Below are 22,442 nucleotides of genomic sequence, written 5' to 3'. Positions count from 1 at the left end.
GGAAAGAGGAGGGAGCAGAGGGAGAGGTGGAAGCAGCGAAACATTTACTGTATGTGTGTGGAGAAGGAGGGAGAGTGGAGACTGTCACGGTTTGAATGAGAAAAAGACTCCCGTGAAGTGATTTTCTCCCCTTTGTGCGCTCAAACACCGGGTTCATGTTTGACTGTGTGTGATGGAGACTCCGACCTGTGACTCCAGGCTCACTCTGCCGCGTACAGTTTCTGTTTGACGCTCACAAAGAGGAAAACACCTGATTTAGCTGCGAAAATAGACGAGAAGAAGGAGAAAAAGAGGAAAAAGAGTAAAATCAGGGAACCCACGAAGAGTTAGTTGTTGGGGAGGATGCTCGCTCCGCCTCCCTCCCCCGGTGGAGTGTATAGGGAGAGTGTATAGTGGAGGGAGGGGAGGAAGGAGGAGGGAGGGGGAGGCAGCCTGGTAGTGACCGAGAGAGGGAGAGATAGGGAGAGGGAAGCGCGAGCGCAGCCGTTTGGATTCACTCCACTTTCTCATCACACACAGTGCGCCGCGCGACCTGCTCCGTGCTGCTGGACCGGGAGGCGGACAGAGTTTGAGGCGGCAGAGCGGTGACTGCGCGTCAGGCTGGAAACTAACCGGACGACCGCTGTTGGCAACTCCCGGACCTACCGGACCTGCTGTTTCTGGCTTGGGTACCCGTTTTTTATTTTTCCCTCCCTGTACATCACCACCTCCACCACCACCTCCACCCCAAAACCCTCACCACGGGAGGATGCTCTCGGTGTAACCCTCTTCACGGAGTAGCAGTGAGTGACCCCCCACCCCTCCAGTCCGGACGGGTCTTCCCCCGGCTGGGCTCCATTAGCTGTTCCCCCGGAGAGAGGAAGGACCTCCGGGTTGACGCGCAGCGCTGGTCACGACAGTAAAACTGGACAGACACTGACAGAGGAATTGGAGGAATTATCACCCTTTCCTGTCCGACTGGATTGCTTTTTCACCTTTTTACCCCCTCTTCTGCGTGGATTGATAATTTCGGGGTGTTTTTTCTTTTTTTTTTCTCCCGGAGGTTTGGTGCGGCTCCGCCTGGGTTACCGAGGAGGAGCGGAGCCTGTAGCCGGGCTGGAGCGCTCTGAGCTGGGGAACCGCGCAGCTCACACCCGGTCCAGGTAGGAAGTTCTCTCCACAGACGCGAATCTGATTCCTAGATCTTCCCTTAGCAGCGTCCCTGTGACAGATACTCATTCACATCCTCCTGTAGGAGTGCAGCTCAGGAGGAGACTCTTTACGCACGGAGAGTAGAATCACTTTACTCCCATTTTCGCCTACACGAGCACTTGTGCCTTCATAATTCTTCATCTTACACTGAATAAAAACACTTGTTGGTGAAAGAAACCCATCTGCAGCGATTGGATTCTCATATTCCGAGCCTGATCCCCTCTGATGGGTATTTTACCTGTATTACACTACAGTGCTATTGATCCGTATCGACCCCCTCCGTCCTCAACACTACCTCCATGGCTGTCAGTAATAAAATGCAGCTTCCTCTGGGTCACCCAGGCTCCCTCAACCTCCCCGAAACTGTGAAATCATTTCATGATAATGCATTTCAGGAGGGGAAGTACAGTACGGAGTGTGTGTGCACAGTTCCCTACAGTGCAGCATCACAGCAGGGTTCCATTATTCCTCCATCAAAGAGTTCTGCAGGGACTCGCTGTATAGACAGGGAATAAAATGGCAGTAAAAAGAGCCCGTCGTTACAATCAGAGGTTTGTCTTCCTGCTGTAATATTGCAGCTAATCTGCCTTCAGGGACTCCTGAGGCTGCTTAAAGCAGCAACACAACCGTCCATTCATCCTCGGCTGCTCATAAACCGGTCACACAGGCGAGGAGGCGAGCATATCTGCACCTGAGGCCTCCCAGGCACCTGTAGCGCCAAATTAAACACCCTCTGTCACCCCCCGCCCTACAGGGGATATTAGGTTACTGTTTTTCTGTGAGGAAGAATCCAAATACAGGCCGAGGAGTTTCAGTGTGGACTGTAAATGTGGACAGGTGCAGCAGTGTCACCACAAGGGAATCCAGTCCGTCCGGTCCCTCTGGTCTCTCCCTGGTTCTTCTGTGGTAGAGGAGAGGATTGAGCTGCTCTACATGAGAGGGAGGAGGAGGAGAAGGAGGAGGAGGAGGAGGAGGGAGTTGGGTATTTACATTCAAACTGCATCTGCCGTTCCCTGACAGAGAGTGAGCTGTGGTAGTAAACGCCACTGCTGCTGCCGCTGCCACCGCCACAGACGCTGCTGCCTCTCACTGCGCCCATGTTCCCAACTCACGGCGCAGCTTTCTGCTACCTTTACTTAACCTTTGACCTCCTTCCAGCTGTCACGTCACCCTCAAAAAACCTGCAGCCCGAGCGGAGACGCTGTGCAGAACAGCTGATGAGGCTCAGTGTCATTCCTGGAGCTTCACGCAATCAGCGTTTGGCTCCTTCTTTAACCTTAAAACTCCTGAAAACAACACGCAGCCGTAAATTTCCCAACATCGTCTTCACAGAGCGCTTCATTAAAGCCTCTGTGGGTTTTTTTTTGGTCTTCACCTCTTGCGCCGTATCTGATTTCCAGCCCCTGTAAATTTGAGGCTCACTTTGCAGCAGAATTGGATGAAACAAGATGGAGATAATCTCCTTGAGGTTTTTGCGGCCAGTTTGGACGGCCAACCCTGGTGTCACCCGAGCTCCACGGGTCGAAGAGCGATGCTTGAGGTTTGATACCAAAGCTCTGGGAAAAACCTCTGCGTCTCCTGTCGTTTGGAAAAGGCGCATCCGTCTAATTTTGCACGGATAAAAATGACACTAACAACCCTGGTCATCCACAGCTCAGCAGGGGGGTGGAGAAGGGGGAGGAGGGAGGGGGGGGTGAGGATTAGTCAGGGGATGATGTGGAAAAAAACACATGAAGAAGAAGATGAAGATGAAGGAAGGGGTCGAGCAGGTCCGCTCTGCGTGAAATTTGTGTATCTGAGCGAGCCGTGTCGTCGGGGTCTGTCATTAAAAACTGGGAGACATGGGTTTGGTGTGTGAAATGAAAACCTCACACACACGTTCACACCCCCACGCTGCAGAAAAAGAGCCGTCCACGCTCCGATTAAAGAGTTTCACGGCTGGTTTCCAGTTCAGGTGTGACCCAGGCGAGCGGACAGGAATGAGGAACCAAAAACCCTCCCGTAGGGGAACAGATCTATTGTTCAAACCCTGCTTAGTGGACTTTAAAGAATTACAGGGCTTTGTTTCTTCTTTTATGGCGTCTGTGTGTGACAAACGAGCGGTTAGTCACATCAAAAACATGCACGGCTTACGGCCTTTGCTGCACGTTCACCACATCACAGGTGAAGTGAACACCTGCTTAAACACGTCTTTAAAAGCTGAAACCACATGAAGATGTTTCTTTACATCAGCTCAAATGGGAGAGATGCAAAGTGAGCAAACACTGCTGCTACAAAATGCAGCTCTGTCCAGGTTTGAATGGATCAATGTGTAAGAAATAGGACAAGATGTACATTTTTTTATTCTTGGAGAGGTTTTGCTGACTGCTTCTTTCCTCTTTGATGTATTTCTTGCTAAAAAAGCACAAAATTCAATAGAAACTACACTGAAAAGCTTGTAACAGAAAGATACGATCAACCAAAGCTGCACTGACAGCACTTATCTGAAATCATTACCCCAGGCGTCCGTTTTCTTTCCTATTTTTGGTTTTAAACAAAAGAAAGGGGGCTCGCAAAGGTCGTCGAAACCATTAGAAACCACCCTGAGGGGATCACAAACACCCACGTCGTCACGAGGTAGAGACAGTCCACAGCCGGACAGATGACAGACGCAGGTTTCCTGCCGTAAACCGGACTAAAAGCACTTTTATTGAGCCGACGTTATATTGCCGTATTGATTCTTTTCTTTCCAGTCGATTGAAACGAGGCTCGCGGGCTGTTAGGTGCTTCTTTGCTGCTTGCTCGCGCTCCGAGCACCAGGTGTCATTTCACACCGTCATGCAAAACATCCCTGCATATTTACAGAATGTGATGTACGAGCAGCTGGAATATCAATCATAAGAGGCAGTGCAGTACTCAAAAGGCCACAGCATGGGAGTCTTATCCTCATTTTCAGACATAAAACTCTCTTTTCCCTGCATTTATTTTAGTGTAATGGTGGAAACAGCTCTCTGTATCATCCTGCATTCAGACATTTCTACTGTAAGACATCAAAGCTGCAGAATCTCTGCAAACTGGACCCAGCGTCTGCGTGCAAGAAGCAGCTCGTTTGTTTAAGATCTCCTCGAGCTTATGTCCGAGCATCCTTGAAGATTTATGCATGAAGATCGATAAGTCATCAGCGTAAGCTCTGATAGTTGTCAAACAGATTTAATGCTCGTGATGCACATAAAACCCAACAGTTCTTTTGAGCAATCACGATGAGTCACTTTAAAAAAAAGAAAAAAGTTTGTGGCATTTCACTTATTTTTGAACCATCATTGCTAAATATTCAACAGTGCAGCCTTTTGTTCTCCTGACTCACTGTAGTAGTTTGGATATCACTCAGTTTGGAGGTGTCATGACGACCAGCTGACTCGTGAAGCGTTTCTTTCTTCATTCCACTCGTGATATTTTAAAAATGAGATCACGTATCACCATCAGTATCACATATTATCATTTCATTACAAGGAAGGAAGTCCATGTTGCTTATTTTTTCCAAACATCCTCAGATTAATGTAAGAAAGAGGTTCCCAAACTCTTCAGCACATCATCTCAAAGTGACTTGTCTTCAGAAAAACACTTGTCTTTGCGGATGGACAGCCCAGTTTTCTACACATTAGCTAAATTAAACAGCTTTTTATTCACTTTTATCTGTTTTTGGCCTTGTGGTGTAGAGAGCTGTTTGTCTACAGGAGCGATGTTTTAAGGTGTCATGAGCTGAAACGTTTGGTAACCTCTGGTTTGTTGTGTTTGATAAGATTTAAACGTTTTATTCTGGATTTAGCCTCAAGTATTTAATTCAGGAGAATTTCAAAAAAAATAGCCACATGTTGCTAATTTTTTTTTCTATTTTTCTTTTTTTTTCTTTTTAATTATTTTAGTTTAATTTTTTACGAGACCCAATGGAACGTACCATTTCCTATTTTTTTGAGGGTATCATTCAGCCACGCCCATTTTTGGGACCCCTAAACTCACCCGTTACTTTTTGACACCACTTTTTAGCCGCAGTATTTTTTAGCTATATAACGTGTTTTTTCACAGCTAACAATCTTTAAAAACTCTTTTAAAGGTTAGCAAGATGGCATGAGCTGCATGTCATGAGTCGTTTCTGCATTTTGGCAAATCTGAGATATTTCACATTCTACCTTTAGCTTCTTTTTCATAATGAAATTTTGTGATACTTGGATTTTTTTCATTGTAGATATCACAGATGCAGGGTTTTTTTAGATGAGTTTTTGCCGCAAACATATCAAAAAAGTATGACTTAATAGTGATAAGTTGAAGGAAAAGACATCAATTTGACTAAGTTTGCGTACTTTCTACTCGTTGCATGGGGGTACAGGTCGTTTTTTGGTATCAATTCTGCATCACTTGGGGTAAAAAACAACCTTTTGATTTATATGTCTTTATTAGAGACACTAGCCTTGATTTTAGCGTGCTTAAAAGCTTTGAATTTTTTTTTGTTGCCTCGCTTCACCTCCCATCTCAGTCACTGCATAGTTTCCTCATTCTGAGCAACCTTATCGTAGAATCGTCACGTTGAATGCGTCAACCAATATTGACCAAGAACAAACAATCCAGCTGATAAGATCTGACTTAAGTAATGCCAGGTCTGACGACTCAAAAGACCTGTTGCCATCAGTGAAGCGTACGTTTTCAACATGTTTCAAAAAAGAGGTTTTTTTCATTCTTGTATAGGAAAGTGGATCAGTTTCAGAACTTTTAGATTTGAGGGTAAGAAAGTGAATGATAAAGGAAATTGAAGAGAAAAAGCAGATGTGAATGATGCAAGCATTGCATATATTTACTACATTGATGCTTACGTCTTGGTGCTAGAAGTCACAATGATGTGTTGATGCTCTTCCAGGTTGTGTGTGCATATTTCAACAACATGCTGCAAAATTTAGACCCCTTAGGAGTCACAAATAACCAGACAGTCATTCAGTTTCCAGTAAGGTTTACTACCGCCTCAAACTCAGACGTCAAAAAAACAGATGTTTGATTTATTGATGCTAACAGTGTAGTGAGTATCTGGAGCACATCAGCCACAGAAACCCAGCTGAGGCCTGCAGAGCTCCAGTTTTGTGGTGTTATCGGTGATTCAGTCCCTCAGGAGAAGCTGTCGTTTGTAATTGTTGCTTCACTTTGTTTCCTTTTTGTCTCCATGCTCCTGCCGTAGTCCAACATGTGGAATAAATATGTTGTTCTGGATTTAAAACTGTGTTGTGATGATGCCTGATCTTTACTTCGTACCAGCCTGCTGTTCATCTGCCATCCACTCCCATAATCCCCTTCTGCTGCCGCTGCTGCCAGCGGATAAGCACGCCCATGTGTGTGAGTGTGTGTGTGTAGATCAGAGGTTAGACAGCACATCCTGTCTGCAGAAGGTCACACGTTTGATCCCTCATCCAGTCATTCCTGCCACAGTGCCTCTGAGCAACACTTTGAGCACGACAACAGGAAGGAGACAAAACACCGAAACCAGTCCTGAAACCATTAAGACCAGTGAGTCAGCTGGGTGACATGTAAAGTTTCCTGTCAGACTGTAAAATGCTGGTGCTGTTCCTCGTTGTGTTTATGGCCTGGTCACCTGATCCCTCTCTCTGTGTTACACACACTGACTGTTTGTTCAAGGTGTGGACGCACTCGAAAGCTATGACACAACACCTGCAGCATGTGCAGAGCTCAAGGTGTGGTGCAGGTGTTTATGATGGCTGGAATTTGCTGAGCAGGAAGTCAAAGGTTTACTTAATGAGGTCATGTTAGAGAGTAAGTCATCTGTCTGTGATGCTTTGAATCAGGAATCCTGTTTTGTTTGATCACTCTTTGTTTGCCTGACTTTATACACACGGTGAATCCCCAACATGGTTTTAACTTTAATTACAGTAAGACACAACTCAATGAATTTCATTAAGATATGTTAGGTAAGTAAATTCAAGACAGAACACCCAATTAATGTTTCATAAAGCTGCACCTTACATTACTTTAGTTAGGTCGAGACATGTTAGGTACAATATAATATGATGTAGGGGTGGGAGAAAACTTGATGTATCACAGTATTGGGATTTTTTTATTATTATTTTTTTTTTTTTGACAATTTTATATCAGGATTTTTGTTCAAAAATCTTTTTTTTTATTCAAATATAAGTCCTTATTTATTTATAATTTACTTTTTATTGGTTTATTTTTTATTTTTTATAAGCTAGGTTGCAATTCTGGGGAAAATATGGCTCCTGATATAGTCTGTAGACACCATCATACAACTTTTTAATTTGGTCTGATGTTAAGAAAGCAAACTAAAAATCATAAAAATCCGAAATATCAAAAAATCACAAGTTTAACCAATTCGTACCCCCAATATTTTATATTACTTTATATATATATAAAGAATCAAATCGCAGGAAAAGCATATTGTCCCAGCCCTAATACGATGCATGCAGCATGACACAAGGCGACACTTGAAATTACGTCATGACAATTTACTTTATGTCAAGTTGAGTCAAGTCATATAAAGTTACTTGAAGTTACGTTATGTTATTTCGCAGCCAGTTAAGTCCAAGTGTTAACCTCTGATGTAAAAATATGAGACAGTGCTGAAGTGCTAAAATCTGCTGTTTCTCAAATGTGCTCTTGAGGCTGGCTCTGAAAGTACAGGAAGTCACATACACACCAAGCCAAAAAAGCCATTTTCACAGCAGAATAAACAGATTTACTGCCTGGTTCAAAAATTGACTGCCGTCTCAATCACTAATTTCATTATCAGATCACTCTGTAGGTTTTTTTCTTTTTTTGAATTTCAACTCTGCTGTTTACAGGATGTTATGATAGTGAGTTCACCCAATTTGAGGCACAGCTTAGCTCATGTGACTGATGGGCGCCCTACAGCTGTAAGTGTGGAGTATCGAAGTCTGTGTCACTTCCAATATGGCTGCTACATCAGTTTATTATATGATTAAGTATGACACAAAGCAAGACAATACGTCAAAAAGATGACATAACATGTAACTTCTTAGTGCTATGTCAAGACATGAACTTAAGTCAGGTTATGTCACATTAAGTATCTTTACGTTACATTTTTATGCTACGCCACAAGATGGAAGTTCCAATGTAACTTACATAATGGATGTCAAAAGTTGTTATATGTTTAATGTGACAATGTTACCTCATTTCTAATTTCATCATAATTAATTTCAAATTCAAATGTTAGGCTTCAGTTACATCATGTCATGCCACATGGCATTATGGTAACACTTTTCATTAGGCTATGTTACGAAATGTCACATCATGTCTCGTTAAGTTACAGTACGGTTTGGTACAACATGGAAAAACAGGATACATAGGGTTACGTTACAGAACAATACAATGCAATACAGCATGACAGTACAATGAAAAGACAACATGCTGCGTCACAATGTTGCGTTGGGTTTCTTTGCAATATGACATCATTCAATAACCCGTGCACAGAGACTAGTTTCAGAGTTTTTTGCTGCTTACGTTTCGCAGGAACATGTTGGTGCTGTGTCAGAACATTTCCTGTGAGGCTTGTGCGACTTTTGAAAGCAAAAAGTAATAACATAGTGGATTGTTCAGTCATAGTTTCACCATTATCGGACAAGAAAGTTGAAGAATGTTGGAATGAAAATCAGCACAAAGAGCTGTATATTATGATTTTGCGCTACCTCACAGGTCAGGGTGATGATATATGACTGCATTGATATATTTCCTCATCTTGAATGAAAGAATTCTGCTTGACGACTGAAGGTGTATTCAGGTTAAACAATGCTGACTGTATTCGCTAGACGACCATGTTTTCCAGTGTGTATGTGGTGACGGAGCCAATGTCACCTCTCTCGGTTGCTGTGTTGCAGAGGAACAGCCGAGGTATGAGGGAGTATTTATATCTATCGAGTTCGGCTCATAGGTATTTGTAGCTCAAGGTACAGGCAGCAGGTATGTGCTGTCAGACAAAGCCGGCTCTGCTGTCTTCAACGAGAGAGACTCTGCAGGTTTGCAGAGAAAAGAAACAGAAGTTGTGTATCTTTTCAGGCTCTAACCAGATCTACTGCTAAAAAAATACCTTTATAGTTCATCCAACAACACTTCAGGTAACATGACTTCAACACGTATTAGCCTTACATCTTGCACATGCACATATAACTGTCTTTGCGGGGAACTGCTGTGATCTTGTGCACCCCTAAGTCTCCAACATTTACCGAGATCTGAGCAAGAGCACAGAAAAGCCGCCCCTTCTCTGAATTCCTGTAGTTCATAGTAATTCAAGAGTTCTCTCCAGACATCAGTAAAATGTCAACAAGCCAAAGCACTTACAAAAGTGAGAAGTCAGGTCCCAAAATAGACTCCTCAGTTGTCTGGAAGTAGCTCCGTTTTGCAGCATCCCACCTCAAGCAAACCACTGTCTGCTGTCAAGTTCTTCTAAAGTGTGTGAAAACCAAAAGCAGCAGCACAACTAATTTACTGTAGCATCTCAAACAGAAGCACTTAGACGCTGAGTGGGAGAGGTAGGCGGCAAGCAAGCTGCACCAGACAGCAGCATAAAAACGCCTGCTAAAGAAGCAGCTGAAGTATTAGCAGGATCATATTGATTGAAACTGTGCACTGAGATGGGAGTAAAATACATCAGAGGCTTCATTTCACTACATGATACACATGATACATGATAACAGCCCTGTAACGCAGTGAAGACCCCCAGGAACTGTCCCCACTTCTCTTAATTGTCCTCACTTTGTAGATTAAAACATAAAATGAACAGCTGTGTGCACTAACCTGTACAAAATGTTCCTCCTTTTTTTGTCCTTAAATCATCTAAACTTGAAGGTTAAACCAGAGGTCCTCATTCAGCTTTACACAGTCCTCGTAAGATATTAAGACCCCGTGAAATGTCCATATTTTGAAAGAAAATGTCCTCACTTTGCATCAAATTCGAGAACATGGTTTTCGATAGATAACTGGAGAGGTGAGGACCTCACAATAAAGAGCAAGTTAAACATGTCCTCAGAAGCTTGTAAAAGATGTGAGGTTTTCAAAAATTGTCCACATTTTTTGAATACGTCCTCATTTTGCAATAGTTTTGTCTAAAAGTGTTTGCATGGCAATTACAATCAGTAAGGACCCAGAGTCCATTGTGTTGCCTCTTTGTCCTCATTTCTCGAAAATGTCCTCATTTTGCACCAGTTGCAAGTACACCTATTTACACAACTCAGTGAGTCAAGACCTCACACAATTCTGGATTTCTTATAGTGTTTGTTAGTTGAAAATTGTCCTCAAAAGCTCTATAAACAGTGAGGACCCCCCAAAAATGTCCTCACTTTTTAGAATATACCACTTCAAGTATTTACACTCAAACAAGCAAGAACAAAATTGTTAGTGGTGTCCTCACATTGGAGATTTGTCCTCAAACAGCCCTGTAGTGACACAAGGACCCCAAAAAGATCAACTTATTTAGGTGAAGTCCTCATTTTGCATCAAATTTAAGAATATTCATTTACACAGTCTTATGGTAGGTTGAGGACCAATCATAATGTTCCCACTTTTTAAAAAGGTCCTCACTTGGCAGGATGAAACCTGTGTCCTCAAACAGCTCAGTGAAGAAGCGTTGACCCTCATTACGAAAACTACGGGTCCTCATTTGGACATAAATACAAGGATGTTGTCACAGGCTGACAGGTGGAGTCGGGGCAGAAAGTCTGCGGCAACAGTTGGCTACTGCATAAGAATTGGGAGGATGTGTGTGTGTGTGTGTGTGTGTGTGTGTGTGTGTGTGTGTGTGTGTGTGTGTGTGTGTGTGTGTGTATTTGTGTGTGCTAATCTGGTTCAAACAATAGCAGTGAATGGAGTCATTAGAGTAATCCCCTTTAGGCAGCTGGGCGGAGGGACCACACACACACACGTACACACTGTCACACACACTCTGGACTGTCCACCTCGACCACAAACATCCTGTCCTTCTGAGATCTAAAAACATCAAAGCATCTTTTGATTTTTTCTGTGTGTGTGTGTGTGTGTGTGTGTGTGTGTGTGTGTGTGTGTGTGTTTGTGTGTGTGTGTATTTAATTCAGGCCAGCTCAGGTATGCACTAACAGGAAGTGCTGGACATTCAGGTTACTGTAGTTTATACAGGGAACACACGCACACACACACACACACGGTGATGTAAAATGACACACCTGTGAGTCCAGACAGAAACTTCCAGAACTGGTTTCCAGTTTGGCTCGGGGCCACAGCGGCGTCATGTTTCTGGTTTCAGAGACTGTTTTCCCTGTGTGTAACTGGTCTGATGATATTACAACCTAATTACACACATCATGGGAAATTAAAAAAGGATTATTCAACGACTGCTTATTCGTTTTTTTGTCACATGATCAAAGTCATCGTAGTACGAAGAATAAGAGCGGCACTAATTACTGGGAATAAACCACAGCAGACTGGAGTGATCATATGAAGTACGGCTTTATGATTCCACGCTTCAGTTTACTGTTTTCAAAATCAAAAGTTGGCCAAATATAATCAAGAAGACAAGATTTCTGTGCGGAGAAAACAGCCTAAATTGGCTAAATTATGATGGGAACTGGGACTTAACGCTGAAGGAATAAATTAACAGGACATTTGATGCCAGCTTCTGCTACTTTGGACGCGTTTGGGCTCCGATTGAAGTGAAATATTGGGCTGGAGTGAAGTTTGGTGCGTCTGAAGTGTGGAAATAATTATTAATGAGTGCCTGCAGCTTGATCAGACGGCCCAGTTCTCTTGGTTCCAGCTTCTGCTGATCAATAACACTTTGATATGACAATGAAAATGAAAACAGGCTTTGGTTTTTAGGATGCTCAGCAGAAAAGTTCGTTTTTTTAAAAAATAAGTTGGACTCAAATGGCAGTTTCTTGCTCCAATGTGTGCTAAAATTGGCAGTTTTGGGAGTTTATTTTGGGCTCTTGTACCTTAAATTTAGAGGATAGGATGATAGAGCCAATCCAAACACCTGACGTATTTGATGTAACTTCAAACTTGAAGCGACTTAGTAGCAGTTTTTCATTATATTTTGCTATTATTTAAAAAAAATAGTTTGACATCATTCAAATTGTTCTTTTTTTTTTTAAAGCTCCTGCGAAGAACTTAAAGGGTTGACTTTGGCGCCCCCTGTTTACATTGTATCCTTTCGTTTATTTTCGGCTGTGTGTGTCTGTGCATATTATTGGTAAAAATAAACATTCATTCTGCTTTTTTCAAATTCATAACAAAATGTAAACTCTCGATGTAGGAAATGTTATAATGAGGCCTGCTTTGGCACCTACCCAGTGACACCACAACCAAATATTAAAAAATATAACGTAGAAATATCCCACTTTTTTTGTATATTCTGATTTTTTTTAGTTAGTTGGTATACTGACACTAGCATTGGTTTTGTCTGATTCATTAATAGTTTAAGAAATTTCATAGGAGCTTTAAAGCTCCCCCTACAGACACTTTAAAGCTCATGTGAGGAGTTTTTTTTGTTTGTTTTTTGTTTTTTCAAATGCTGATACCTTTTATTTGACTTCAAAACAAAGAATTAACTCTCAATAAAATGGGAATTTATATTTATGTAGTTATTTTTAGTGCCTTTAAACAATAGAGGTGGAAGGTGTCAGATTTGTGATAAACCACATCAACTTTTTGCTCTTTAAGTGACATTTCTGACTATTCAGAGACGACACAGTGAGGTCAGACACAGGGGGTACCATGGTGAACACAGGTCAAAAGTTCCTCAAAGGAGCTTTAACTCATTGTCATGTATTTCCTTTAGAAAGAGAAAGTCAGGGGGCGGGGCTTATGTTAGGTAACTGGTGGCTGGTTTGTTATGGAGATGAGAGTCCTGGCACGGTGCACAGATGAGCCTGGAGCAACAAGGAGAGCTGAAGCCTGTTTGGATTTGTAAAGATTAACCAGATCAACAGCTGTTTCTGCAGGTCAGTTGAACAGTTTCTTTTTGTTTTCTTGGATAAAATGATGAAAAAGAAGATGAAGTTTAATGCTGATTAGAAAGGTTCTGTTCTCTGTATGTAGACTTTATTCTCATGGGATGAAAGGGTGACAATGCAATCGAAAAACAGACGCTGGACAATGATAGATTTAAACCAGTTATCCCAAATCGTATGTGGGTGATTCTTTAAAAGGTGATATAAGAGTTACAGCTGTGGTTTTATTTGGTTTATTTAAGCTATGTAGTTTGGTGTACTCTCATTAAACTGGTGTTATTGATCCTAGTTAGCCCTGAATGACCTCCACCCCCAACTTTTGTTACAATAATCCAAAGTTTTGGACAACTTTTGGTTGAATTTACACAAACTGCAGATAAAACCAAGCATATGGTTGATTTATTTTTATACGTAATGAGACATACTTTTGAGATCTTTGGGGATTTGCTTCTTAAGCATTGTAAAAATTGAAATCAAAGCAAGTGTTTGTGTCTTAATTTGGTAAAAATTGAATTATAAGTCCCAGTCTGCTCTACAATCATCTAAAAAGTCCAGAAAGATGAGTTTTTTCAAGATATTATAGACAAAAATTGTCACAAGGAAACCAGCAAAGTACAACTGTTTGAAACAATTCAAACGTCACTTTGCTTTTTAATATCTCGAAATTAGACATTTTCCAAGCCTTAAAGGTGAATGTACCTGACGTTAAATCTTTAAGAAATAGTTTTTGACTTTAAAACAGTAAAAAATACTTACTTGAATCCAAGTTGTTGCAGTAAATTATGTATATGCTGCAAAAAACTCACATCTAACCAAATGTTTATGCCTTATTCTTATCAAATGTAGTCATATTAGTGTCATTTGAAGACAAATTGCTTAAAAGTGGTAACAAAAGTTGTACCGAAACATTTTTTGTCTTTTAATATCTTAAAATAAGACTTTATTGGACTTGGTGAGTCAAAACTAAATGAAGATGTTTTCTCATAAGCAATAAGGAAAATAAACTTGCTTGGTTTAGATTGTTTGCGATGCTTGTGCTGACCAGATTTCCAAACAATACAAGTGTTAATTACTTTATCATTTATTCTTTGCTATATAATTCAACAAATTCATTCTTTGAACCCTAAATGCTTTGGCTTTTAGGTTTCAGAGCTTTATCCAGTGTTCAGCCTCTGAATCTCACCAAAAGGCCTCATAAAACCTCTGATTTTCAGAGTGATTGAATGATTCTGCTGGTTTCACTCGCTGGGTCTGCGTGTATTTTGGAAAGCAGCTGACCTCTGCAGTGATTCAGCTCCTGTTAAAAACCTTTCAAGTGATTGTGAGGCTCAGTGTGTGTCGTTTTTATCGCTCTTTGATGCAGCCAAGAAATTAAACGTTTACAAAAGTCTGCACTGAGGATTCAAATCCTTGACTTTTCCAAAAAGAGGTGTTGATGTGTTTCAACGTTTGTTGTTAAAGGAGATTTTCAGAGGGCCTGGAGCATGTATGTGTGTGTGTATGTGTGTGTGTGTGTGGCGTTTACAGCTCTGGTGTCCTTGCAGCTGCAGCTCTGAAGCCTTTTTAATGTAATGTGATGTACAGTAGTTAAAGTGTGTGAGGCAGGTGGGACATTAACACAGAGACACACTCTGAATTTCAATAGACACTCAGTGGGTGGTAACAGGGCCATCGGGCTGCTTTGTGATGTACAGACAAGTGCTGCTGTCTGCACACGCCCCGTCTCTCTCCCTCTATGTCCTCCATTGTCAGTCTTTGTCTCTCGACCCATTCCAGGAGTCAAACCATCAAACAGTGAGCGCCGGGCGCCTTACACATGGAAATGTTACTGTCCTCACCGCGTCTTTGTTCAGCAGCAGACAGGATCCAGCAGCTTGTTGGCTTATTCTGCCTCCACATAAACACACTCACACACACACACACACACATAACACACGCTCTTTGGGGGTTGATGAGAAAGTTTGGGACTGTGGGAAACAGGACAAGCTGGATGATCTCCTCTAACCCAGCGTGTCCCAGAGGAGACAGCAAACACCAACACTCTCACACACGCTACATGAGAACAAACATGTTAACATCACAGCAGCTAAGAGGGTCAAGCAGAAAGAAACAAGATTTTCCCCACTCCCAGCTCCACTCCAGGCTGGTTCCACATGTGACGGTGAACATTTAATCATAATTCACACGTCACATGTCAGGTTAACACTTACACACTTACTGAAGCTGGTGTCCAGTTTCTGCAAACAAGTATCTCGGACTCCTGCTCCTGCTCTTCCAAATGTCTTAAACCACCATGAGGAGATTTATTCTGGTCATAAAACTAGCATTGATGCATCCATGTAGATTCACATGGTAGGTGTCAGAAAAGCCACTACTACACTGAGCAAGTTAGACCTGTTTTTTAGACTTTGAAGTAGATTTCTGATTTCTACAGACATCCTGACTCATGACTAGTGCTCATACAGGACAAAGTACAAGATGTACTTGTTAGTCCATGGGGGGCACCAAAATCCACAAACAAAAGGAAATTCTTATGGTAGCTGTTGTTTTTCTTCTGACTTCAATTTGGGGTAGTGCTGCACGATTTGGGGAAAAAGTGCGATTAGGTGAACAATATTGTGATTGCGATTTAATAAAAAAAGTTGTGTCATGATTAGTCTACAGACTTGCTTGGTTATCATGGAGAAAAATCTGAATTGCATGTGCTGACATTGCGATTGCGATAATCGTGCAGCCCTAATTTGGGGTAGAGTTGACATGCTGTTAATGGTCAAGGATTGGAAACAAACCAGCAACAACATCTACTGAAGTTTAACGAAGGGGTGTTCCACTTTTGTTAGTCTTCATTTTGTCCCTGTGGCGCCCCCAGAGTACGTTTACACATATAAAGGCTCAAATGATCCATATTTTTTTCCCTATGGTGGTTTAGAACAGGGGTACCAAACTTTACTATGCCAAGGTCCCCCAATCAGCATTTGCTTCTGGCCTTGTACCCCCTTTGAAAACCAACAGATGATGCTTTAGAATAAGTAAAATCTTCAAGAATGTTTTTTTCTATCTTTTTATTCACTGTTCAATAAGTATTTGGCTTGTATTTGGGATAGTATTAATAACAAACAAAGGTTGTTGGAAAAATGAGAAGGCATTTCAGGACTCTGTCCAACAAGGTGGAAAACTACGTTTCGTACATGTAGTCAGTAGTTAGACAGGGGAAGAGCCTCACAGTTCAGATAGCTTAAAAACAGGCGCAAACTGACAGGTTGACACAGATCATGACATCATCATGCCAAAGTTGCAGCTGTCACAGGACGAGTCGAAAGGTACAACCGGAAACATGTGAACCCAGCACTTTATGTTTTGTATGTTTGGGACACATGGTTCCAAAAATAAATAAATAAATATATATAAATAAATAAATAAATTAAATAATTACAAAAAAACATGAAATATAAATATAAGTAATATATAAATTAAATGCTATATATAAATATAAACAAGATAACATAAATAAATAAAAATACTGGGACGCTGTTACACTTGCACGTTGTGCCCTGAAATGGTCTGATTGTGGCGTGCTGCAGGAGCACCACACACTCACAGTTATCGGCTCTACACATCGCTACTGCCTTTCTGCCGTTTCGCCTCCGTTACTACCTCCAAGGAGAGATCTGAGACAAAACAACTCTTCCCCAACATAACACCTCCATGCATTACACACTGCAGACCAGGCGTGCAAATATCCCGCATTGAACTCTGTTGCTAACAATCAGACGAGTGTAGCTTAATCTGAAAGGCTGCAAAAATTCCAAACAGTCAGATTTCTATAAAAAGCATGTTCCAAATGAAGCAAAAGCATCATGTTATCATTACGAAAAGAATTCAAACAAACTTCAGGTGAAGATGATTAAAAGTGACGGGGAGAGAAAAGCAGTTTGTTGTGGCTCCAGACTGAAGAGATAAGACAAGAATCAAAATATCGAGGATCCAGAACCAGTCAGTGATTTTATCTCCTCCTGCGCGCCTCTGTTCTTCCCTCATGTGGTGAATTTCCTTATTTGCATCAACCTGCAGGCAAAACACGAGGTCAGAGTTAAACAAACTGAGCGGTGGAGACAAACACCGGAGCAAGGCTTCATGCTAATACAGAAGGAACTTTAACCCAGAGACTTTTCTGCAAACTGTAGCTGCAGAGAGACCGGGAAAAATAGGAAACATCCAGATTGTATGCATCGTTGTCTCTCTGCGCTGCATTAGCTGACTGGACGCCGGCCAGCGAGCAGCGTCGTTCCAGCTCTGTTTCCACAGCGACGTGTGAAATGCCACAGGGTCAGAGGTCAGAGGTCGGAGCTATTTGGAGTATTTGGCAGCTCTGGAGGAGAAAATGTGAGAAAAGAGACACACACCGTCACACACGCGGAGGTATTCACAAGCTGGTAAACACACACACATTCACGCACACACCCTTTTCAGGGTAATCAAGTGTGTGTGTCACAGCAGGGAGCAGTTGTGTTCAACATTTGTTGCTTTCAGCCTCTCAGCTGTTCAGGATTTTCAGCTTTTTGTCTCTTCTGTATCAAAGTAAACTAAAAATAATCATGTGCTTTGGCTGTCGGTCAGCTTTGTTTGAAGACAGTTTTAACTTTGAATCACCTTCAATTATTAACTGCATCATAAATATTGGAAATAACCACCCAGTCGCTCTAATTTAGCTCATTTTTGTGTCGCTTCGCTGATTTCTGGGGCTCTGTTAGAGGACTCCTCGTGGTGTGCATGCTTGAAAGTGACTCATGGATTCCTGCAGCAGTGATAAGTCAACTGGATGTATGAGTCATCAAAAGACGGCCATGTTAGAAAAAGGGCACTGTTGGTAACATATGCTAAACGGCCAAAAGTATAGAGACACCAAAAATATTGAATTGCTTTAAATGGAGCTCAGACTTGGGGTGTTGAGTGACTCAGCGGACAAACAGCTCAGAAATCAGTGACTTGTTGGAGGATTGGTTCACATGTTTTTGGCTAAATAACACCTGTTAACACACACATGACACATCACACAGACCAAAAATGGTTTTATTTGATTTATTTGCACTTCAGCAGTTAACGATTTGTAGATGCTAGATTGTGTCCATCCTGCTTTTGCTCTCCATAGACCGTTGATACCTGATTGGGAGACACAAACTAAAATCCTTCCTTCACCTCTATTTGTTTTGGACTGGCTTTCAGGAATGGATGCATAAAGGTACTTTTCAACCAGAGGTAGCCAGAAATATTTAGTTCCAGGAACTAAAAGGTTCCTTTTGCACATTTTTGTCTGCACTTCCACCGAGGAGTAAACCATTGTAAAGATTGCAGGTCTATGGAGAAAATTTAAAGTAACTGCGACACCAAAAGCCCCGTTTCCACCAAGTGGCTTAGTTTGGTTTGTCTTGTTACGGCACTCATTTTGTGTTGTTTCCACAGACTAATTCCAAGACTTATAGCCAAATTTATAAGATAAACTGGCCCACTTGTTTGGAACCCTTCTGTTGAGATGTCCACCTTAACCTATCTGATCCCAGAAGGAGGAGCTACGACACTGCAGAATCATCACTGACTGTGCTTTGTAACAAAGAGCCACAAAGTAATAGAAGACAAGTTGGTGGATGTTTTCTATCATTGTTCTTTTTTTAACTGTGCCACATTTTACTTCTTTGTTGGATTTATTAGTGAGGTACACTATGTTTGGCTGCTATGGCGTCACGCTAATATGTAACTGTCCCGGTTCTGAGCATCCCTCTCAGGCTCCATTTACACGACAACGTTAAAACGCAGTGAAAAAAATCTGCGTTTTCACAAAAACGCAGAGGGATTGAAAACGCTGTAGTAAGCATGCCTGGCCTGTAGTTGGTGCTAAAACTGTCTTGTCTAGATGCCGCTTTTTGGAAACCTCCACTGAAGTAGAGTTGAGCCGATCATCTAGTAATTTAGTAAAAACTAAGAGCAGAGGTGGAGCAACAGATGCTCATTTTGTTAAAGGCAGTCACAGATTCAGCAGATTGATTGATTCAGCAGCACGTGCTCAACATTGTAGATTGGGACGATAGCAACAATGGTACTGTTTAACTGTTGTATGCGCTTGCGTGGAGTGGAGCGTGACGTCAGCGGTTTCACTAAAAACGCCGGCTTACTGTTCACACGGAAAAGGTGGCAGCAGGGTTTCGGAAGGATCCCACTCTGGGGGGCGGTTTTCAAAAGTTTGCTTGTTGAGTCGACTATAATGCCCTTTCCGTGTTCACGCGAGGTCAAAACGCAACAAAACTTTCGCGTTGCACCCTGAAACTGTTGTCATGTAAATGGCCTCTTATATGTCCCCTACCAAGAGGGGCACTGTTGGCTGTGGGAACAAAAACAGGATCAGACTTTACCAAACTGTACTGATCTAAACATGACTGCTTGGTGGACATGGGGCTAAAGTTAGCCTGATAGCTTGAAGGATATTCATTTTTTATGAGACGTTGGATAAATGAATTGAGTCTACACTTGAAAGGAGATAAGCTATAGTAGCAAAGTGACTTGCAACAGATTAAAATCAAGAAGAAACAATTTTATTGAAATAATAGAATGCAACCAAAGCTACATAAAGATCAAAGCAGTAAAATATAATCAAAGGAACATTGAGATCTAAGAGATAGAATGTGACCAAAGCTTCAAGAAAATATCACAGTAAACCAAAGAGGTCAGAACAGAATATGATGATATAAGCAACAAATAGATGTCAAAGCAATATAATGAGATCAAAGCAAAATGATTAGATCAAAGCCACAAGATTGAAACCTTAAGAGATCAAAGCAATAAAATGTCATTAGAGAAATAAAGCTTAATTAAAACCACATTTTGATTACACATTAAAGATAAAGAATTTCACTTTGAGGCGAATAGCTACAATGTGATTAACACAATTAAACAATGTCACTGTGAGTGCAATAAAGTAAACAAAATGAGATCAAAGCTACAAAACAGGATCAAAGTAATAGCCCTCCACACCAGTAGATGGCAGTGATCATTTTTAACAGTCAAAAAAGTAACCAAACAACATGATTGACGGCTTCTAAAAGAATTGTCTGCAAATTTCCCAACACTCAGAGAGGACATAGAGCCACTTATACTAGATATACCCAATGAAACTGCTTACTAAACTTAGCTGGTTAACCATCAGTGTTTTTATTCCCCTTTGGTGAAATCCAGCACGTGTAGATTTAACCAAAAAATACAAAACTGCAGACTGAGGCTAGAAGGACTAAACGCTGATGATAATAATGTTTCTGGAATCAGGAAATGTCTGTAGGTAGAAGAGGTTTCCAGAAGTCTCAGCTTCCTGTCACCTTATTTCACCAGATTTCTTTACCTGAGAGTTTGCTGCTGGAGTTCAAACAGATCATTTATTTCACGTCACTGAATGAAAGCGTGTTCACCGTCTTTTCTTTGGCTCTGTTTGAGACTACACAGGCTCAGGAAACACAAACCTCTACTCCCACAATCACACAGACAAACACAGAAGTATTTACAGGGTCAGGACAAACTCCACCAACTCTGTGCATCACTCCTGCAGCAGTCAGACGAGGAGGAGGAGAACGTCAAGACTTCCTGCTTCCTGCTCTGCATGCTGTCTGTGTTAGGAGGAGAGTGAGAGTGTTTTCCTCTACGAATCAAGGACGTGAGGAGAAAAAAAAAGGCTCTCCAGATTAACCTCTGCAGCCCACAGCTGAGAAACTCCTACAGCACGATGTACACAGCGTGTGTCTGTGATGAATTACTGCCAAGAGATAAAAAAGTGTGGACAGAGAGGAAACAGAGAGGGAAAAAAGGAGAGGATGCAGGGATGGAGGAGAGGAAGAAAGGGTTTCTATCTGTATGACTGGCTCCAATAGAGAAGCTATTAAAACCACACAGACTGGAGGTGAAAAGTCACTTTTAGAGTAAAACATTCAGCCTTGATCACAGTGTCAATTCATAACTCAAACTCCACAAAAAGCTGCTGTTTATGTCTCAAACAATGCAAGTTTCTCACTCACAGAGACGTTTAAAAGCTCTTAAATCTGAGTTTATAGTGTCGGCCAGTCTGATAGAAGAGAGGATGTATTCATGCTCTAAAATGTCTGAAATAGTTTGGTTTATTGAGAGACTGAATGTTGAAAAACACAAGTACATCTTTATAACAGCACTTATCTAAAAACGTAACAATGCCAGTTCTACTGAATGGCTGAATATCCTCAGAAACGCACTTTATTCCAGCAACATCCAACTTTCTTACTCTACTCAGGTGTTTCAATTTCTTTCTTCTTCTCCTCTATCAACTGTTTTTGTCGACCAACACAATTATACATTTTTTTTACTGATTTTGATCGTTGTTCTTCATCCTTCCACCTGTTTCCGCCAGTTTCTGTCAGCCTCTTTAAAGTTTCTCCGCCACTTTCCTTGCCACATGTCTCGCCACATGTCTCGCCATTCTTTTAACTTTTTTACTATTTCATGTGAACCATGTAAATCCAGTGGACTAGACAACCAGTAAAGGGAGATAATGTCAGTAAAAAAAGTCACACTGCCATCAATGTAAGAATTGAAATTTTAAAACGCGTGAGAAATTTACAAATCTCAATAAATAATGCAGATTAAAGCTGGCCGTTCATACTCAAATTCTCCAAAGAAGACCATTTCAATACATCTTGGTGACATCCAGCTACAAACATCATATTAAAAAAAAGCCCAAAGTGTGAAAATGAGCGCTAAAATCTATGCTTTTACCCATCTTAGCTACTTCCTCTGCCACTTTCTATCAATTGACAGAGCTTAAGTAATTTTCACAAACCTCTGGTCAAATTTTGTTGATTGCAAAAAACTGTAATCCTATCAAGTGTTTTTGATAGGAATAAAAATAAAGGAAAGAGTGAACAATTTTTACTATTGGATATATTTGTTATTAAAGAGAAAAAATGCACCTGCACTGGAAAAACTGAAATCTTGTCGTGTTTTTGTCTTATTTTAAGAAAAAAATGTCTTGTTCAACATAATTTGTGCCACATTCAACTTTTAAGTCCAGAAAAATGTTTTGTTACAAGTTGCTTAAAGACAAAAATGAGGTCTGAATTGCTTGTAACAAGTAAAAAAATAAAATCTTCAAGAAGAATTTGCTTGAAACTAGAAAAATCACCTTTTATCTTGTCACATTGGCAGTTTTTATCTTGTTTCAAACAATTCAGACCTAATTTTTGTCTTTAAATTACT

At 41.2% G+C, this 22,442-nt stretch overlaps 1 protein-coding gene across 3 annotated transcripts in view; it reads left to right on the top strand.

Moving 5' to 3' along the window:
• Positions 1-82: 82 nt before the first annotated feature.
• The window catches only part of LOC141793408 (protocadherin-1-like), a 302,738-nt gene continuing 280,378 nt past the window's right edge, over positions 83-22,442 (top strand). For 2 of the 3 annotated variants that reach the window (XM_074674100.1, XM_074674101.1), the window contains exon 1: positions 85-1,142. The gene's annotated coding sequence lies outside the window, so the exon portion shown is untranslated. Of the gene's footprint in view, positions 1,143-22,442 lie in introns of all 3 variants that reach the window. The other variant, XM_074674099.1, reaches the window with a different exon arrangement.

Source organism: Halichoeres trimaculatus, unplaced genomic scaffold (assembly GCF_033239565.1).
Source record: "Halichoeres trimaculatus isolate MK-OKI-2021-1 unplaced genomic scaffold, fHalTri1.1 fHalTri1_scaffold_7, whole genome shotgun sequence".
Taxonomy (NCBI): domain Eukaryota; kingdom Metazoa; phylum Chordata; class Actinopteri; order Labriformes; family Labridae; genus Halichoeres; species Halichoeres trimaculatus.
This window is presented reverse-complemented; position numbering and strand designations above follow the sequence as displayed.